This window comes from Ambystoma mexicanum, assembly GCF_040938575.1.
Source record: "Ambystoma mexicanum isolate Mex_15411 chromosome 12 unlocalized genomic scaffold, UKY_AmexF1_1 Mex_chr12_unloc.1, whole genome shotgun sequence".
Taxonomy (NCBI): Eukaryota; Metazoa; Chordata; class Amphibia; order Caudata; family Ambystomatidae; genus Ambystoma; species Ambystoma mexicanum.
This window is the reverse complement of record NW_027182322.1, coordinates 15249675-15269186: the sequence shown is the minus strand read 5'-3', so window position 1 is coordinate 15269186 and position 19512 is coordinate 15249675. Positions and strand designations below refer to the sequence as shown.

General features: G+C 46.4%; 8 non-coding genes across 8 annotated transcripts; all 8 read left to right on the top strand.

The window, feature by feature from the left end:
* Nucleotides 1-1768: 1768 nt before the first annotated feature.
* Nucleotides 1769-1840, top strand: TRNAA-CGC (transfer RNA alanine (anticodon CGC)). Its single transcript has one exon. It is a non-coding gene; the product is annotated as a tRNA-Ala (tRNA).
* A 2399-nt stretch (nucleotides 1841-4239) lies between these two features.
* TRNAA-CGC (transfer RNA alanine (anticodon CGC)) lies at nucleotides 4240-4311 on the top strand. The gene has a single exon. It is a non-coding gene; the product is annotated as a tRNA-Ala (tRNA).
* A 2395-nt stretch (nucleotides 4312-6706) lies between these two features.
* On the top strand, nucleotides 6707-6778 carry TRNAA-CGC (transfer RNA alanine (anticodon CGC)). Its single transcript has one exon. It is a non-coding gene; the product is annotated as a tRNA-Ala (tRNA).
* Nucleotides 6779-9185: 2407 nt separating this feature from the next.
* TRNAA-CGC (transfer RNA alanine (anticodon CGC)) lies at nucleotides 9186-9257 on the top strand. The gene has a single exon. It is a non-coding gene; the product is annotated as a tRNA-Ala (tRNA).
* Nucleotides 9258-11650: 2393 nt separating this feature from the next.
* On the top strand, nucleotides 11651-11722 carry TRNAA-CGC (transfer RNA alanine (anticodon CGC)). Its single transcript has one exon. It is a non-coding gene; the product is annotated as a tRNA-Ala (tRNA).
* A 2397-nt stretch (nucleotides 11723-14119) lies between these two features.
* On the top strand, nucleotides 14120-14191 carry TRNAA-CGC (transfer RNA alanine (anticodon CGC)). Its single transcript has one exon. It is a non-coding gene; the product is annotated as a tRNA-Ala (tRNA).
* A 2401-nt stretch (nucleotides 14192-16592) lies between these two features.
* TRNAA-CGC (transfer RNA alanine (anticodon CGC)) lies at nucleotides 16593-16664 on the top strand. Its single transcript has one exon. It is a non-coding gene; the product is annotated as a tRNA-Ala (tRNA).
* Nucleotides 16665-19063: 2399 nt separating this feature from the next.
* On the top strand, nucleotides 19064-19135 carry TRNAA-CGC (transfer RNA alanine (anticodon CGC)). Its single transcript has one exon. It is a non-coding gene; the product is annotated as a tRNA-Ala (tRNA).
* The last annotated feature ends 377 nt before the right edge of the window (nucleotides 19136-19512 follow it).

Genomic DNA, 19512 nt, shown 5'->3' with positions numbered 1-19512 from the left:
CTCCAATTCGACAGTTACCGTCAGTTCTGGGCGCTGTTAGTCCCAAGCAGCCAGCCAGCATCTGGTAGATTTCACAGTTCCTTGCTGGCAGTGGGGATGTAACTCAGTGGTAGAGCACATACTTGGGAAGTATGAGGCCACAGGTTCGATCCCAGGCATCTCCATGTGATATTTTTCCTCAATTGTGGGCTTTTTATCCTGTACATAGGAATTAGGATGATGTGTTCTTTTGCCATACTAAATCCTGTTCCTGAACGTCTTCTCTTTGGAGCCGATGATTGTGGACATGCACGGTGCACCATGCTTCAGTGTGATGTCTGCTTTTTTCATTGGAAGCCTGTTAGCCTGATCTCTTACCGGGATGACACAAGGCAGACTCGTTCAGACAGAGGGGCATTGGCTGAAAATAGTGTCTCCACCGGTCCCCCTGCTAGGCAGTGGTGTCATTCTGAGGTGCTGTGCACGCTCACCAACTATCACCCCCTCTGACCTTTCCCACCGCAGAACACCCTGAATGCATTCAGCGGGTTATGCTTCATTCTAGGGCTGCAATGGATCGCCTAGTGGCAAAACCAATGGAAGCACCATTGACCTTCCGCAGAATTCCACTGCTTGTCTGCCTAGAGAAGCGACATCTGCCGAGTGTGCTAGGGACACTCATGACGGCAGAGCTATAGAGTGGTGGGTCCACGTTGCTTTCCACTAGCCAGCAAATACAGAAGGACATCCGAAAGAGGTGTCAGTCTATCTAGCAACATATGTGGGCTTTCGGCTGGAGGAATTCCTGCGCGAAATGGTGCTATCTCATTTTTGGTGTTTGAAGACATACATATATATATATATATATATATATATATATATTTATTTTTTCTCCATAACTACACTTCTCAAATCTGGGGCATCTATCCGAGATGGCTGTGTCACATTATGTGATGTCTCAGGCACCAACGTGATGAGATCGACCTGGCGCTTTAACTTTGTCATTGTAAGTAGTAAGATGTAATTTGGCAGTTGTCATGTTTTTTCATATGCACTACTGCAAACCCCTTTCCTTACTTAGCCCACTCCCTCCTGAAGCTTTTAGGTGTGATGAGGAAGCGTCCTCTCAGCGGGGATGTAGCTCAGTGGTAGAGCGCATGCTTTGCATGTATGAGGACCTGGGGCATTTCCACTTGTTTCTCTTTTTGACTGTCATATGATCTCTATCCACTAGATGGCCCTTTGAGCACAGTAATCCTCTGGTGGAAATCTTCCCCTGGAAGTCATCTCTTATGGAGAAGCAAAATGCACACTGCTTCAGTGTGACCATGAGGTTTTCCATTCTTGCTCCAGTTTTCCCTGCTCTTTTGCTAGTGCTTCACTCGGCAGAATGTTTTGACCAGAAGAGTTCTCCCTGAAAATTATGTCTGCGGGACAGACACACTGCATACCGAGGGGATGTAGCTCAGTGGTAGAGCACTTGCTTTGCATGGATGAGGCCCTGGGTCCAATCCCTGGCATCTCCAATTGTTTCCCTTTTTTTGACTGTCATATGGTCTCTGTCCACGAGATGGCTCTTTGAGCACGGTAATCCTCTGGTGGAATACTTCCCCTGGAAGTCATCTCTTATGGAGAAGCATAATGCACACTGCTTCAGCTGACCATGTGCTTTTCCAGTCTTGCTCCCGTTTTCCCTGGTCTTTTGCTAGTGCTTCAGTTGGCAGCATATTTTGACCGGAAGAATTCTCCCAGGAAAAGATGTCTGCAGGACAGGCCCACTGCACACCGAGGGGATGTAGCTCAGTGGTAGAGCGCATGCTTCGCATGTATGAGGTCCCGGGTTCAATCCCCGGCATCTCCATTTGCATAAACATCAGTGTGATTTTGTCCCGGTTATTTTGTATTTCACACTGCAACTCGGGCCATGATTATAGGATCATCGACATTCATATCTATTTGTCTGAGAAAACGCTGGTGCCCGTATGGCAAACCTGCCTATAATATATCACTGAGGTTTACGTCCCTGCCAGTGTCAACATCCTGTATGCCTTCACAATCACTACAAATAGAAATGCACAGAGAGAAACATCACACCACAGTTTTAACGGTGCAGAATCGTGAAAGTATTGGCATTGCCTTGCGTTTCTTTTCAGTCGATTGTTTTGGTTCCGAATGTATAGCTCCACCATTGTACCTTTGTAGCATATGATGCCTAGCTTTAAAAATAATTTGTTTTCACTGGATGTGGCCACAGATGTGCCTCTGTTGTCAACCTAAGTCGATCAGGTTCTGTAACTTGTTAGTTTTGAGCTGGAATATCCTACCAGCTCTGCTGCTGGGGCCTATCTCTGGCTTCTAAAAGCAAAAGTCTTGAACATATTGATATTTTTCATTAGTTGGTCAGGGGAATTGCATGGGGGGGCAGCCTTTCTGCATGTTTCTATGGACAACCAGACACAGGTGGCTCTAAAATGAAGTCTGCCATTTGGAAACTCCAATTCGACAGTTACCGTCAGTTCTGGGCGCTGTTAGTCCCAAGCAGCCAGCCAGCATCTGGTAGATTTCACAGTTCCTTGCTGGCAGTGGGGATGTAACTCAGTGGTAGAGCACATACTTGGGAAGTATGAGGCCACAGGTTCGATCCCAGGCATCTCCATGTGATATTTTTCCTCAATTGTGGGCTTTTTATCCTGTACATAGGAATTAGGATGATGTGTTCTTTTGCCATACTAAATCCTGTTCCTGAACGTCTTCTCTTTGGAGCCGATGATTGTGGACATGCACGGTGCACCATGCTTCAGTGTGATGTCTGCTTTTTTCATTGGAAGCCTGTTAGCCTGATCTCTTACCGGGATGACACAAGGCAGACTCGTTCAGACAGAGGGGCATTGGCTGAAAATAGTGTCTCCACCGGTCCCCCTGCTAGGCAGTGGTGTCATTCTGAGGTGCTGTGCACGCTCACCAACTATCACCCCCTCTGACCTTTCCCACCGCAGAACACCCTGAATGCATTCAGCGGGTTATGCTTCATTCTAGGGCTGCAATGGATCGCCTAGTGGCAAAACCAATGGAAGCACCATTGACCTTCCGCAGAATTCCACTGCTTGTCTGCCTAGAGAAGCGACATCTGCCGAGTGTGCTAGGGACACTCATGACGGCAGAGCTATAGAGTGGTGGGTCCACGTTGCTTTCCACTAGCCAGCAAATACAGAAGGACATCCGAAAGAGGTGTCAGTCTATCTAGCAACATATGTGGGCTTTCGGCTGGAGGAATTCCTGCGCGAAATGGTGCTATCTCATTTTTGGTGTTTGAAGACATACATATATATATATATATATATATATATATATATTTATTTTTTCTCCATAACTACACTTCTCAAATCTGGGGCATCTATCCGAGATGGCTGTGTCACATTATGTGATGTCTCAGGCACCAACGTGATGAGATCGACCTGGCGCTTTAACTTTGTCATTGTAAGTAGTAAGATGTAATTTGGCAGTTGTCATGTTTTTTCATATGCACTACTGCAAACCCCTTTCCTTACTTAGCCCACTCCCTCCTGAAGCTTTTAGGTGTGATGAGGAAGCGTCCTCTCAGCGGGGATGTAGCTCAGTGGTAGAGCGCATGCTTTGCATGTATGAGGACCTGGGGCATTTCCACTTGTTTCTCTTTTTGACTGTCATATGATCTCTATCCACTAGATGGCCCTTTGAGCACAGTAATCCTCTGGTGGAAATCTTCCCCTGGAAGTCATCTCTTATGGAGAAGCAAAATGCACACTGCTTCAGTGTGACCATGAGGTTTTCCATTCTTGCTCCAGTTTTCCCTGCTCTTTTGCTAGTGCTTCACTCGGCAGAATGTTTTGACCAGAAGAGTTCTCCCTGAAAATTATGTCTGCGGGACAGACACACTGCATACCGAGGGGATGTAGCTCAGTGGTAGAGCACTTGCTTTGCATGGATGAGGCCCTGGGTCCAATCCCTGGCATCTCCAATTGTTTCCCTTTTTTTGACTGTCATATGGTCTCTGTCCACGAGATGGCTCTTTGAGCACGGTAATCCTCTGGTGGAATACTTCCCCTGGAAGTCATCTCTTATGGAGAAGCATAATGCACACTGCTTCAGCTGACCATGTGCTTTTCCAGTCTTGCTCCCGTTTTCCCTGGTCTTTTGCTAGTGCTTCAGTTGGCAGCATATTTTGACCGGAAGAATTCTCCCAGGAAAAGATGTCTGCAGGACAGGCCCACTGCACACCGAGGGGATGTAGCTCAGTGGTAGAGCGCATGCTTCGCATGTATGAGGTCCCGGGTTCAATCCCCGGCATCTCCATTTGCATAAACATCAGTGTGATTTTGTCCCGGTTATTTTGTATTTCACACTGCAACTCGGGCCATGATTATAGGATCATCGACATTCATATCTATTTGTCTGAGAAAACGCTGGTGCCCGTATGGCAAACCTGCCTTTAATATATCACTGAGGTTTACGTCCCTGCCAGTGTCAACATCCTGTATGCCTTCACAATCACTACAAATAGAAATGCACAGAGAGAAACATCACACCACAGTTTTAACGGTGCAGAATCGTGAAAGTATTGGCATTGCCTTGCGTTTCTTTTCAGTCGATTGTTTTGGTTCCGAATGTATAGCTCCACCATTGTACCTTTGTAGCATATGATGCCTAGCTTTAAAAATAATTTGTTTTCACTGGATGTGGCCACAGATGTGCCTCTGTTGTCAACCTAAGTCGATCAGGTTCTGTAACTTGTTAGTTTTGAGCTGGAATATCCTACCAGCTCTGCTGCTGGGGCCTATCTCTGGCTTCTAAAAGCAAAAGTCTTGAACATATTGATATTTTTCATTAGTTGGTCAGGGGAATTGCATGGGGGGGCAGCCTTTCTGCATGTTTCTATGGACAACCAGACACAGGTGGCTCTAAAATGAAGTCTGCCATTTGGAAACTCCAATTCGACAGTTACCGTCAGTTCTGGGCGCTGTTAGTCCCAAGCAGCCAGCCAGCATCTGGTAGATTTCACAGTTCCTTGCTGGCAGTGGGGATGTAACTCAGTGGTAGAGCACATACTTGGGAAGTATGAGGCCACAGGTTCGATCCCAGGCATCTCCATGTGATATTTTTCCTCAATTGTGGGCTTTTTATCCTGTACATAGGAATTAGGATGATGTGTTCTTTTGCCATACTAAATCCTGTTCCTGAACGTCTTCTCTTTGGAGCCGATGATTGTGGACATGCACGGTGCACCATGCTTCAGTGTGATGTCTGCTTTTTTCATTGGAAGCCTGTTAGCCTGATCTCTTACCGGGATGACACAAGGCAGACTCGTTCAGACAGAGGGGCATTGGCTGAAAATAGTGTCTCCACCGGTCCCCCTGCTAGGCAGTGGTGTCATTCTGAGGTGCTGTGCACGCTCACCAACTATCACCCCCTCTGACCTTTCCCACCGCAGAACACCCTGAATGCATTCAGCGGGTTATGCTTCATTCTAGGGCTGCAATGGATCGCCTAGTGGCAAAACCAATGGAAGCACCATTGACCTTCCGCAGAATTCCACTGCTTGTCTGCCTAGAGAAGCGACATCTGCCGAGTGTGCTAGGGACACTCATGACGGCAGAGCTATAGAGTGGTGGGTCCACGTTGCTTTCCACTAGCCAGCAAATACAGAAGGACATCCGAAAGAGGTGTCAGTCTATCTAGCAACATATGTGGGCTTTCGGCTGGAGGAATTCCTGCGCGAAATGGTGCTATCTCATTTTTGGTGTTTGAAGACATACATATATATATATATATATATATATATATTTATTTTTTCTCCATAACTACACTTCTCAAATCTGGGTCATCTATCCGAGATGGCTGTGTCACATTATGTGATGTCTCAGGCACCAACGTGATGAGATCGACCTGGCGCTTTAACTTTGTCATTGTAAGTAGTAAGATGTAATTTGGCAGTTGTCATGTTTTTTCATATGCACTACTGCAAACCCCTTTCCTTACTTAGCCCACTCCCTCCTGAAGCTTTTAGGTGTGATGAGGAAGCGTCCTCTCAGCGGGGATGTAGCTCAGTGGTAGAGCGCATGCTTTGCATGTATGAGGACCTGGGGCATTTCCACTTGTTTCTCTTTTTGACTGTCATATGATCTCTATCCACTAGATGGCCCTTTGAGCACAGTAATCCTCTGGTGGAAATCTTCCCCTGGAAGTCATCTCTTATGGAGAAGCAAAATGCACACTGCTTCAGTGTGACCATGAGGTTTTCCATTCTTGCTCCAGTTTTCCCTGCTCTTTTGCTAGTGCTTCACTCGGCAGAATGTTTTGACCAGAAGAGTTCTCCCTGAAAATTATGTCTGCGGGACAGACACACTGCATACCGAGGGGATGTAGCTCAGTGGTAGAGCACTTGCTTTGCATGGATGAGGCCCTGGGTCCAATCCCTGGCATCTCCAATTGTTTCCCTTTTTTTGACTGTCATATGGTCTCTGTCCACGAGATGGCTCTTTGAGCACGGTAATCCTCTGGTGGAATACTTCCCCTGGAAGTCATCTCTTATGGAGAAGCATAATGCACACTGCTTCAGCTGACCATGTGCTTTTCCAGTCTTGCTCCCGTTTTCCCTGGTCTTTTGCTAGTGCTTCAGTTGGCAGCATATTTTGACCGGAAGAATTCTCCCAGGAAAAGATGTCTGCAGGACAGGCCCACTGCACACCGAGGGGATGTAGCTCAGTGGTAGAGCGCATGCTTCGCATGTATGAGGTCCCGGGTTCAATCCCCGGCATCTCCATTTGCATAAACATCAGTGTGATTTTGTCCCGGTTATTTTGTATTTCACACTGCAACTCGGGCCATGATTATAGGATCATCGACATTCATATCTATTTGTCTGAGAAAACGCTGGTGCCCGTATGGCAAACCTGCCTATAATATATCACTGAGGTTTACGTCCCTGCCAGTGTCAACATCCTGTATGCCTTCACAATCACTACAAATAGAAATGCACAGAGAGAAACATCACACCACAGTTTTAACGGTGCAGAATCGTGAAAGTATTGGCATTGCCTTGCGTTTCTTTTCAGTCGATTGTTTTGGTTCCGAATGTATAGCTCCACCATTGTACCTTTGTAGCATATGATGCCTAGCTTTAAAAATAATTTGTTTTCACTGGATGTGGCCACAGATGTGCCTCTGTTGTCAACCTAAGTCGATCAGGTTCTGTAACTTGTTAGTTTTGAGCTGGAATATCCTACCAGCTCTGCTGCTGGGGCCTATCTCTGGCTTCTAAAAGCAAAAGTCTTGAACATATTGATATTTTTCATTAGTTGGTCAGGGGAATTGCATGGGGGGGCAGCCTTTCTGCATGTTTCTATGGACAACCAGACACAGGTGGCTCTAAAATGAAGTCTGCCATTTGGAAACTCCAATTCGACAGTTACCGTCAGTTCTGGGCGCTGTTAGTCCCAAGCAGCCAGCCAGCATCTGGTAGATTTCACAGTTCCTTGCTGGCAGTGGGGATGTAACTCAGTGGTAGAGCACATACTTGGGAAGTATGAGGCCACAGGTTCGATCCCAGGCATCTCCATGTGATATTTTTCCTCAATTGTGGGCTTTTTATCCTGTACATAGGAATTAGGATGATGTGTTCTTTTGCCATACTAAATCCTGTTCCTGAACGTCTTCTCTTTGGAGCCGATGATTGTGGACATGCACGGTGCACCATGCTTCAGTGTGATGTCTGCTTTTTTCATTGGAAGCCTGTTAGCCTGATCTCTTACCGGGATGACACAAGGCAGACTCGTTCAGACAGAGGGGCATTGGCTGAAAATAGTGTCTCCACCGGTCCCCCTGCTAGGCAGTGGTGTCATTCTGAGGTGCTGTGCACGCTCACCAACTATCACCCCCTCTGACCTTTCCCACCGCAGAACACCCTGAATGCATTCAGCGGGTTATGCTTCATTCTAGGGCTGCAATGGATCGCCTAGTGGCAAAACCAATGGAAGCACCATTGACCTTCCGCAGAATTCCACTGCTTGTCTGCCTAGAGAAGCGACATCTGCCGAGTGTGCTAGGGACACTCATGACGGCAGAGCTATAGAGTGGTGGGTCCACGTTGCTTTCCACTAGCCAGCAAATACAGAAGGACATCCGAAAGAGGTGTCAGTCTATCTAGCAACATATGTGGGCTTTCGGCTGGAGGAATTCCTGCGCGAAATGGTGCTATCTCATTTTTGGTGTTTGAAGACATACATATATATATATATATATATATATATATATATATATATATTTATTTTTTCTCCATAACTACACTTCTCAAATCTGGGGCATCTATCCGAGATGGCTGTGTCACATTATGTGATGTCTCAGGCACCAACGTGATGAGATCGACCTGGCGCTTTAACTTTGTCATTGTAAGTAGTAAGATGTAATTTGGCAGTTGTCATGTTTTTTCATATGCACTACTGCAAACCCCTTTCCTTACTTAGCCCACTCCCTCCTGAAGCTTTTAGGTGTGATGAGGAAGCGTCCTCTCAGCGGGGATGTAGCTCAGTGGTAGAGCGCATGCTTTGCATGTATGAGGACCTGGGGCATTTCCACTTGTTTCTCTTTTTGACTGTCATATGATCTCTATCCACTAGATGGCCCTTTGAGCACAGTAATCCTCTGGTGGAAATCTTCCCCTGGAAGTCATCTCTTATGGAGAAGCAAAATGCACACTGCTTCAGTGTGACCATGAGGTTTTCCATTCTTGCTCCAGTTTTCCCTGCTCTTTTGCTAGTGCTTCACTCGGCAGAATGTTTTGACCAGAAGAGTTCTCCCTGAAAATTATGTCTGCGGGACAGACACACTGCATACCGAGGGGATGTAGCTCAGTGGTAGAGCACTTGCTTTGCATGGATGAGGCCCTGGGTCCAATCCCTGGCATCTCCAATTGTTTCCCTTTTTTTGACTGTCATATGGTCTCTGTCCACGAGATGGCTCTTTGAGCACGGTAATCCTCTGGTGGAATACTTCCCCTGGAAGTCATCTCTTATGGAGAAGCATAATGCACACTGCTTCAGCTGACCATGTGCTTTTCCAGTCTTGCTCCCGTTTTCCCTGGTCTTTTGCTAGTGCTTCAGTTGGCAGCATATTTTGACCGGAAGAATTCTCCCAGGAAAAGATGTCTGCAGGACAGGCCCACTGCACACCGAGGGGATGTAGCTCAGTGGTAGAGCGCATGCTTCGCATGTATGAGGTCCCGGGTTCAATCCCCGGCATCTCCATTTGCATAAACATCAGTGTGATTTTGTCCCGGTTATTTTGTATTTCACACTGCAACTCGGGCCATGATTATAGGATCATCGACATTCATATCTATTTGTCTGAGAAAACGCTGGTGCCCTTATGGCAAACCTGCCTATAATATATCACTGAGGTTTACGTCCCTGCCAGTGTCAACATCCTGTATGCCTTCACAATCACTACAAATAGAAATGCACAGAGAGAAACATCACACCACAGTTTTAACGGTGCAGAATCGTGAAAGTATTGGCATTGCCTTGCGTTTCTTTTCAGTCGATTGTTTTGGTTCCGAATGTATAGCTCCACCATTGTACCTTTGTAGCATATGATGCCTAGCTTTAAAAATAATTTGTTTTCACTGGATGTGGCCACAGATGTGCCTCTGTTGTCAACCTAAGTCGATCAGGTTCTGTAACTTGTTAGTTTTGAGCTGGAATATCCTACCAGCTCTGCTGCTGGGGCCTATCTCTGGCTTCTAAAAGCAAAAGTCTTGAACATATTGATATTTTTCATTAGTTGGTCAGGGGAATTGCATGGGGGGGCAGCCTTTCTGCATGTTTCTATGGACAACCAGACACAGGTGGCTCTAAAATGAAGTCTGCCATTTGGAAACTCCAATTCGACAGTTACCGTCAGTTCTGGGCGCTGTTAGTCCCAAGCAGCCAGCCAGCATCTGGTAGATTTCACAGTTCCTTGCTGGCAGTGGGGATGTAACTCAGTGGTAGAGCACATACTTGGGAAGTATGAGGCCACAGGTTCGATCCCAGGCATCTCCATGTGATATTTTTCCTCAATTGTGGGCTTTTTATCCTGTACATAGGAATTAGGATGATGTGTTCTTTTGCCATACTAAATCCTGTTCCTGAACGTCTTCTCTTTGGAGCCGATGATTGTGGACATGCACGGTGCACCATGCTTCAGTGTGATGTCTGCTTTTTTCATTGGAAGCCTGTTAGCCTGATCTCTTACCGGGATGACACAAGGCAGACTCGTTCAGACAGAGGGGCATTGGCTGAAAATAGTGTCTCCACCGGTCCCCCTGCTAGGCAGTGGTGTCATTCTGAGGTGCTGTGCACGCTCACCAACTATCACCCCCTCTGACCTTTCCCACCGCAGAACACCCTGAATGCATTCAGCGGGTTATGCTTCATTCTAGGGCTGCAATGGATCGCCTAGTGGCAAAACCAATGGAAGCACCATTGACCTTCCGCAGAATTCCACTGCTTGTCTGCCTAGAGAAGCGACATCTGCCGAGTGTGCTAGGGACACTCATGACGGCAGAGCTATAGAGTGGTGGGTCCACGTTGCTTTCCACTAGCCAGCAAATACAGAAGGACATCCGAAAGAGGTGTCAGTCTATCTAGCAACATATGTGGGCTTTCGGCTGGAGGAATTCCTGCGCGAAATGGTGCTATCTCATTTTTGGTGTTTGAAGACATACATATATATATATATATATATATGTATTTATTTTTTCTCCATAACTACACTTCTCAAATCTGGGGCATCTATCCGAGATGGCTGTGTCACATTATGTGATGTCTCAGGCACCAACGTGATGAGATCGACCTGGCGCTTTAACTTTGTCATTGTAAGTAGTAAGATGTAATTTGGCAGTTGTCATGTTTTTTCATATGCACTACTGCAAACCCCTTTCCTTACTTAGCCCACTCCCTCCTGAAGCTTTTAGGTGTGATGAGGAAGCGTCCTCTCAGCGGGGATGTAGCTCAGTGGTAGAGCGCATGCTTTGCATGTATGAGGACCTGGGGCATTTCCACTTGTTTCTCTTTTTGACTGTCATATGATCTCTATCCACTAGATGGCCCTTTGAGCACAGTAATCCTCTGGTGGAAATCTTCCCCTGGAAGTCATCTCTTATGGAGAAGCAAAATGCACACTGCTTCAGTGTGACCATGAGGTTTTCCATTCTTGCTCCAGTTTTCCCTGCTCTTTTGCTAGTGCTTCACTCGGCAGAATGTTTTGACCAGAAGAGTTCTCCCTGAAAATTATGTCTGCGGGACAGACACACTGCATACCGAGGGGATGTAGCTCAGTGGTAGAGCACTTGCTTTGCATGGATGAGGCCCTGGGTCCAATCCCTGGCATCTCCAATTGTTTCCCTTTTTTTGACTGTCATATGGTCTCTGTCCACGAGATGGCTCTTTGAGCACGGTAATCCTCTGGTGGAATACTTCCCCTGGAAGTCATCTCTTATGGAGAAGCATAATGCACACTGCTTCAGCTGACCATGTGCTTTTCCAGTCTTGCTCCCGTTTTCCCTGGTCTTTTGCTAGTGCTTCAGTTGGCAGCATATTTTGACCGGAAGAATTCTCCCAGGAAAAGATGTCTGCAGGACAGGCCCACTGCACACCGAGGGGATGTAGCTCAGTGGTAGAGCGCATGCTTCGCATGTATGAGGTCCCGGGTTCAATCCCCGGCATCTCCATTTGCATAAACATCAGTGTGATTTTGTCCCGGTTATTTTGTATTTCACACTGCAACTCGGGCCATGATTATAGGATCATCGACATTCATATCTATTTGTCTGAGAAAACGCTGGTGCCCGTATGGCAAACCTGCCTATAATATATCACTGAGGTTTACGTCCCTGCCAGTGTCAACATCCTGTATGCCTTCACAATCACTACAAATAGAAATGCACAGAGAGAAACATCACACCACAGTTTTAACGGTGCAGAATCGTGAAAGTATTGGCATTGCCTTGCGTTTCTTTTCAGTCGATTGTTTTGGTTCCGAATGTATAGCTCCACCATTGTACCTTTGTAGCATATGATGCCTAGCTTTAAAAATAATTTGTTTTCACTGGATGTGGCCACAGATGTGCCTCTGTTGTCAACCTAAGTCGATCAGGTTCTGTAACTTGTTAGTTTTGAGCTGGAATATCCTACCAGCTCTGCTGCTGGGGCCTATCTCTGGCTTCTAAAAGCAAAAGTCTTGAACATATTGATATTTTTCATTAGTTGGTCAGGGGAATTGCATGGGGGGGCAGCCTTTCTGCATGTTTCTATGGACAACCAGACACAGGTGGCTCTAAAATGAAGTCTGCCATTTGGAAACTCCAATTCGACAGTTACCGTCAGTTCTGGGCGCTGTTAGTCCCAAGCAGCCAGCCAGCATCTGGTAGATTTCACAGTTCCTTGCTGGCAGTGGGGATGTAACTCAGTGGTAGAGCACATACTTGGGAAGTATGAGGCCACAGGTTCGATCCCAGGCATCTCCATGTGATATTTTTCCTCAATTGTGGGCTTTTTATCCTGTACATAGGAATTAGGATGATGTGTTCTTTTGCCATACTAAATCCTGTTCCTGAACGTCTTCTCTTTGGAGCCGATGATTGTGGACATGCACGGTGCACCATGCTTCAGTGTGATGTCTGCTTTTTTCATTGGAAGCCTGTTAGCCTGATCTCTTACCGGGATGACACAAGGCAGACTCGTTCAGACAGAGGGGCATTGGCTGAAAATAGTGTCTCCACCGGTCCCCCTGCTAGGCAGTGGTGTCATTCTGAGGTGCTGTGCACGCTCACCAACTATCACCCCCTCTGACCTTTCCCACCGCAGAACACCCTGAATGCATTCAGCGGGTTATGCTTCATTCTAGGGCTGCAATGGATCGCCTAGTGGCAAAACCAATGGAAGCACCATTGACCTTCCGCAGAATTCCACTGCTTGTCTGCCTAGAGAAGCGACATCTGCCGAGTGTGCTAGGGACACTCATGACGGCAGAGCTATAGAGTGGTGGGTCCACGTTGCTTTCCACTAGCCAGCAAATACAGAAGGACATCCGAAAGAGGTGTCAGTCGATCTAGCAACATATGTGGGCTTTCGGCTGGAGGAATTCCTGCGCGAAATGGTGCTATCTCATTTTTGGTGTTTGAAGACATACATATATATATATATATATATATATATATATTTATTTTTTCTCCATAACTACACTTCTCAAATCTGGGGCATCTATCCGAGATGGCTGTGTCACATTATGTGATGTCTCAGGCACCAACGTGATGAGATCGACCTGGCGCTTTAACTTTGTCATTGTAAGTAGTAAGATGTAATTTGGCAGTTGTCATGTTTTTTCATATGCACTACTGCAAACCCCTTTCCTTACTTAGCCCACTCCCTCCTGAAGCTTTTAGGTGTGATGAGGAAGCGTCCTCTCAGCGGGGATGTAGCTCAGTGGTAGAGCGCATGCTTTGCATGTATGAGGACCTGGGGCATTTCCACTTGTTTCTCTTTTTGACTGTCATATGATCTCTATCCACTAGATGGCCCTTTGAGCACAGTAATCCTCTGGTGGAAATCTTCCCCTGGAAGTCATCTCTTATGGAGAAGCAAAATGCACACTGCTTCAGTGTGACCATGAGGTTTTCCATTCTTGCTCCAGTTTTCCCTGCTCTTTTGCTAGTGCTTCACTCGGCAGAATGTTTTGACCAGAAGAGTTCTCCCTGAAAATTATGTCTGCGGGACAGACACACTGCATACCGAGGGGATGTAGCTCAGTGGTAGAGCACTTGCTTTGCATGGATGAGGCCCTGGGTCCAATCCCTGGCATCTCCAATTGTTTCCCTTTTTTTGACTGTCATATGGTCTCTGTCCACGAGATGGCTCTTTGAGCACGGTAATCCTCTGGTGGAATACTTCCCCTGGAAGTCATCTCTTATGGAGAAGCATAATGCACACTGCTTCAGCTGACCATGTGCTTTTCCAGTCTTGCTCCCGTTTTCCCTGGTCTTTTGCTAGTGCTTCAGTTGGCAGCATATTTTGACCGGAAGAATTCTCCCAGGAAAAGATGTCTGCAGGACAGGCCCACTGCACACCGAGGGGATGTAGCTCAGTGGTAGAGCGCATGCTTCGCATGTATGAGGTCCCGGGTTCAATCCCCGGCATCTCCATTTGCATAAACATCAGTGTGATTTTGTCCCGGTTATTTTGTATTTCACACTGCAACTCGGGCCATGATTATAGGATCATCGACATTCATATCTATTTGTCTGAGAAAACGCTGGTGCCCGTATGGCAAACCTGCCTATAATATATCACTGAGGTTTACGTCCCTGCCAGTGTCAACATCCTGTATGCCTTCACAATCACTACAAATAGAAATGCACAGAGAGAAACATCACACCACAGTTTTAACGGTGCAGAATCGTGAAAGTATTGGCATTGCCTTGCGTTTCTTTTCAGTCGATTGTTTTGGTTCCGAATGTATAGCTCCACCATTGTACCTTTGTAGCATATGATGCCTAGCTTTAAAAATAATTTGTTTTCACTGGATGTGGCCACAGATGTGCCTCTGTTGTCAACCTAAGTCGATCAGGTTCTGTAACTTGTTAGTTTTGAGCTGGAATATCCTACCAGCTCTGCTGCTGGGGCCTATCTCTGGCTTCTAAAAGCAAAAGTCTTGAACATATTGATATTTTTCATTAGTTGGTCAGGGGAATTGCATGGGGGGGCAGCCTTTCTGCATGTTTCTATGGACAACCAGACACAGGTGGCTCTAAAATGAAGTCTGCCATTTGGAAACTCCAATTCGACAGTTACCGTCAGTTCTGGGCGCTGTTAGTCCCAAGCAGCCAGCCAGCATCTGGTAGATTTCACAGTTCCTTGCTGGCAGTGGGGATGTAACTCAGTGGTAGAGCACATACTTGGGAAGTATGAGGCCACAGGTTCGATCCCAGGCATCTCCATGTGATATTTTTCCTCAATTGTGGGCTTTTTATCCTGTACATAGGAATTAGGATGATGTGTTCTTTTGCCATACTAAATCCTGTTCCTGAACGTCTTCTCTTTGGAGCCGATGATTGTGGACATGCACGGTGCACCATGCTTCAGTGTGATGTCTGCTTTTTTCATTGGAAGCCTGTTAGCCTGATCTCTTACCGGGATGACACAAGGCAGACTCGTTCAGACAGAGGGGCATTGGCTGAAAATAGTGTCTCCACCGGTCCCCCTGCTAGGCAGTGGTGTCATTCTGAGGTGCTGTGCACGCTCACCAACTATCACCCCCTCTGACCTTTCCCACCGCAGAACACCCTGAATGCATTCAGCGGGTTATGCTTCATTCTAGGGCTGCAATGGATCGCCTAGTGGCAAAACCAATGGAAGCACCATTGACCTTCCGCAGAATTCCACTGCTTGTCTGCCTAGAGAAGCGACATCTGCCGAGTGTGCTAGGGACACTCATGACGGCAGAGCTATAGAGTGGTGGGTCCACGTTGCTTTCCACTAGCCAGCAAATACAGAAGGACATCCGAAAGAGGTGTCAGTCTATCTAGCAACATATGTGGGCTTTCGGCTGGAGGAATTCCTGCGCGAAATGGTGCTATCTCATTTTTGGTGTTTGAAGACATACATATATATATATATATATATATATATATATATATTTATTTTTTCTCCATAACTACACTTCTCAAATCTGGGGCATCTATCCGAGATGGCTGTGTCACATTATGTGATGTCTCAGGCACCAACGTGATGAGATCGACCTGGCGCTTTAACTTTGTCATTGTAAGTAGTAAGATGTAATTTGGCAGTTGTCATGTTTTTTCATATGCACTACTGCAAACCCCTTTCCTTACTTAGCCCACTCCCTCCTGAAGCTTTTAGGTGTGATGAGGAAGCGTCCTCTCAGCGGGGATGTAGCTCAGTGGTAGAGCGCATGCTTTGCATGTATGAGGACCTGGGGCATTTCCACTTGTTTCTCTTTTTGACTGTCATATGATCTCTATCCACTAGATGGCCCTTTGAGCACAGTAATCCTCTGGTGGAAATCTTCCCCTGGAAGTCATCTCTTATGGAGAAGCAAAATGCACACTGCTTCAGTGTGACCATGAGGTTTTCCATTCTTGCTCCAGTTTTCCCTGCTCTTTTGCTAGTGCTTCACTCGGCAGAATGTTTTGACCAGAAGAGTTCTCCCTGAAAATTATGTCTGCGGGACAGACACACTGCATACCGAGGGGATGTAGCTCAGTGGTAGAGCACTTGCTTTGCATGGATGAGGCCCTGGGTCCAATCCCTGGCATCTCCAATTGTTTCCCTTTTTTTGACTGTCATATGGTCTCTGTCCACGAGATGGCTCTTTGAGCACGGTAATCCTCTGGTGGAATACTTCCCCTGGAAGTCATCTCTTATGGAGAAGCATAATGCACACTGCTTCAGCTGACCATGTGCTTTTCCAGTCTTGCTCCCGTTTTCCCTGGTCTTTTGCTAGTGCTTCAGTTGGCAGCATATTTTGACCGGAAGAATTCTCCCAGGAAAAGATGTCTGCAGGACAGGCCCACTGCACACCGAGGGGATGTAGCTCAGTGGTAGAGCGCATGCTTCGCATGTATGAGGTCCCGGGTTCAATCCCCGGCATCTCCATTTGCATAAACATCAGTGTGATTTTGTCCCGGTTATTTTGTATTTCACACTGCAACTCGGGCCATGATTATAGGATCATCGACATTCATATCTATTTGTCTGAGAAAACGCTGGTGCCCGTATGGCAAACCTGCCTATAATATATCACTGAGGTTTACGTCCCTGCCAGTGTCAACATCCTGTATGCCTTCACAATCACTACAAATAGAAATGCACAGAGAGAAACATCACACCACAGTTTTAACGGTGCAGAATCGTGAAAGTATTGGCATTGCCTTGCGTTTCTTTTCAGTCGATTGTTTTGGTTCCGAATGTATAGCTCCACCATTGTACCTTTGTAGCATATGATGCCTAGCTTTAAAAATAATTTGTTTTCACTGGATGTGGCCACAGATGTGCCTCTGTTGTCAACCTAAGTCGATCAGGTTCTGTAACTTGTTAGTTTTGAGCTGGAATATCCTACCAGCTCTGCTGCTGGGGCCTATCTCTGGCTTCTAAAAGCAAAAGTCTTGAACATATTGATATTTTTCATTAGTTGGTCAGGGGAATTGCATGGGGGGGCAGCCTTTCTGCATGTTTCTATGGACAACCAGACACAGGTGGCTCTAAAATGAAGTCTGCCATTTGGAAACTCCAATTCGACAGTTACCGTCAGTTCTGGGCGCTGTTAGTCCCAAGCAGCCAGCCAGCATCTGGTAGATTTCACAGTTCCTTGCTGGCAGTGGGGATGTAACTCAGTGGTAGAGCACATACTTGGGAAGTATGAGGCCACAGGTTCGATCCCAGGCATCTCCATGTGATATTTTTCCTCAATTGTGGGCTTTTTATCCTGTACATAGGAATTAGGATGATGTGTTCTTTTGCCATACTAAATCCTGTTCCTGAACGTCTTCTCTTTGGAGCCGATGATTGTGGACATGCACGGTGCACCATGCTTCAGTGTGATGTCTGCTTTTTTCATTGGAAGCCTGTTAGCCTGATCTCTTACCGGGATGACACAAGGCAGACTCGTTCAGACAGAGGGGCATTGGCTGAAAATAGTGTCTCCACCGGTCCCCCTGCTAGGCAGTGGTGTCATTCTGAGGTGCTGTGCACGCTCACCAACTATCACCCCCTCTGACCTTTCCCACCGCAGAACACCCTGAATGCATTCAGCGGGTTATGCTTCATTCTAGGGCTGCAATGGATCGCCTAGTGGCAAAACCAATGGAAGCACCATTGACCTTCCGCAGAATTCCACTGCTTGTCTGCCTAGAGAAGCGACATCTGCCGAGTGTGCTAGGGACACTCATGACGGCAGAGCTATAGAGTGGTGGGTCCACGTTGCTTTCCACTAGCCAGCAAATACAGAAGGACATCCGAAAGAGGTGTCAGTCTATCTAGCAACATATGTGGGCTTTCGGCTGGAGGAATTCCTGCGCGAAATGGTGCTATCTCATTTTTGGTGTTTGAAGACATACATATATATATATATATATATATATATATATATTTATTTTTTCTCCATAACTACACTTCTCAAATCTGGGGCATCTATCCGAGATGGCTGTGTCACATTATGTGATGTCTCAGGCACCAACGTGATGAGATCGACCTGGCGCTTTAACTTTGTCATTGTAAGTAGTAAGATGTAATTTGGCAGTTGTCATGTTTTTTCATATGCACTACTGCAAACCCCTTTCCTTACTTAGCCCACTCCCTCCTGAAGCTTTTAGGTGTGATGAGGAAGCGTCCTCTCAGCGGGGATGTAGCTCAGTGGTAGAGCGCATGCTTTGCATGTATGAGGACCTGGGGCATTTCCACTTGTTTCTCTTTTTGACTGTCATATGATCTCTATCCACTAGATGGCCCTTTGAGCACAGTAATCCTCTGGTGGAAATCTTCCCCTGGAAGTCATCTCTTATGGAGAAGCAAAATGCACACTGCTTCAGTGTGACCATGAGGTTTTCCATTCTTGCTCCAGTTTTCCCTGCTCTTTTGCTAGTGCTTCACTCGGCAGAATGTTTTGACCAGAAGAGTTCTCCCTGAAAATTATGTCTGCGGGACAGACACACTGCATACCGAGGGGATGTAGCTCAGTGGTAGAGCACTTGCTTTGCATGGATGAGGCCCTGGGTCCAATCCCTGGCATCTCCAATTGTTTCCCTTTTTTTGACTGTCATATGGTCTCTGTCCACGAGATGGCTCTTTGAGCACGGTAATCCTCTGGTGGAATACTTCCCCTGGAAGTCATCTCTTATGGAGAAGCATAATGCACACTGCTTCAGCTGACCATGTGCTTTTCCAGTCTTGCTCCCGTTTTCCCTGGTCTTTTGCTAGTGCTTCAGTTGGCAGCATATTTTGACCGGAAGAATTCTCCCAGGAAAAGATGTCTGCAGGACAGGCCCACTGCACACCGAGGGGATGTAGCTCAGTGGTAGAGCGCATGCTTCGCATGTATGAGGTCCCGGGTTCAATCCCCGGCATCTCCATTTGCATAAACATCAGTGTGATTTTGTCCCGGTTATTTTGTATTTCACACTGCAACTCGGGCCATGATTATAGGATCATCGACATTCATATCTATTTGTCTGAGAAAACGCTGGTGCCCGTATGGCAAACCTGCCTATAATATATCACTGAGGTTTACGTCCCTGCCAGTGTCAACATCCTGTATGCCTTCACAATCACTACAAATAGAAATGCACAGAGAGAAACATCACACCACAGTTTTAACGGTGCAGAATCGTGAAAGTATTGGCATTGCCTTGCGTTTCTTTTCAGTCGATTGTTTTGGTTCCGAATGTATAGCTCCACCATTGTACCTTTGTAGCATATGATGCCTAGCTTTAAAAATAATTTGTTTTCA